The following is a 1,148-nucleotide window of genomic DNA, read 5'->3' on the forward strand; positions in this document are numbered from 1 at the left end:
AGACAGACAGACAGACAGACAGACAGAGAGACAAACAGACACACAGAATTATTTCTTGTGATTTAGTTTTCAAGCTGACATCCCTTCAGTTCGTTCCATGAATGTATATTGGGGGCCTGCTATGTTGTCAACACTGTTCTCAGCTCTTGGAGTACATCACAGAATAAACTTTCCCAAATTTGTTTCTTTTGAGGCTCATGTTCTGGCAAACAGAGGTAGATGATAAATTAGATAGTATGCTAGGAGGTGGTGAGTACTATGGAAAATGAAATTATTGCATTGTGATGGGGATTGGTATAGGAGAGGATGAGGGTACCAGCTTTCCTTTTGTGGTACTGCAAATCGAGCACAGGGCCTTGTGTGTACTAGGCAGCTACACTACCACTGAAGTATACCCTTAGCCCTGAAGTAGTGATTTGAATAGGGTGGTGTTACGGTTTGTATCTAGGTATCCCCCCAAAGCCTCATGTAGTCAATGATGCAGCTTCTAGAGTTTGTGGTTGATTCATGATCCAATGCAGGGTTATGGGTGTGCATGCTACCCCTGCCCTGGGGTGGGTAATCTGAATTATGATTTAAGGAGGGGAGAGGGGCTTGCTGTAAGCTGCAGCTGCTGGCCCTCCCTTTGCTGCCCTCTGCCATTTGCCACTCTGCCTTGGAGCCAGATGAGTATGGACTGAAACCTCCATTAACCATGAACTAAATAAACCTTCTCTTACTTAATTCTGGGTGCTGGTTTTTTTGTCCTAGTATTGAGAGTAAAGTCACTGAGACAAGTGGGCTCGCAGTAGTCTGAGAAGAAGTGGTTCTGGAAGGCTCAGAGTTTCAGAAATGCCTTTAAGGAAGTGGGGAATAAGCCAGGCAGGTACTGTATCTAAGGAGGAACCTTCTGCAGAAGAGAGTAGCTATGTGATGAACCCAGAAAGAGGGCTTCTGTCAAGTACAAAGGACAAGATGACCTCTCCAGAGGGCGCTGGTGGTGAACAGGTTTACGACACCAGACTGAGATGGAATATGTGGAATATCCATCTCTCTGGCAGTATTTTCAGTTTCTCAAAATATTTGATTACTTTACTAATCACATATTTTCACTGTGGTATCTGAATTTCGTCTATCTTTTCTCTCTTTCCAGAACCTCACAATATAAT

This window comes from Octodon degus, unplaced genomic scaffold (assembly GCF_000260255.1).
Source record: "Octodon degus isolate 3935 unplaced genomic scaffold, OctDeg1.0 scaffold00323, whole genome shotgun sequence".
NCBI lineage: Eukaryota > Metazoa > Chordata > Mammalia > Rodentia > Octodontidae > Octodon > Octodon degus.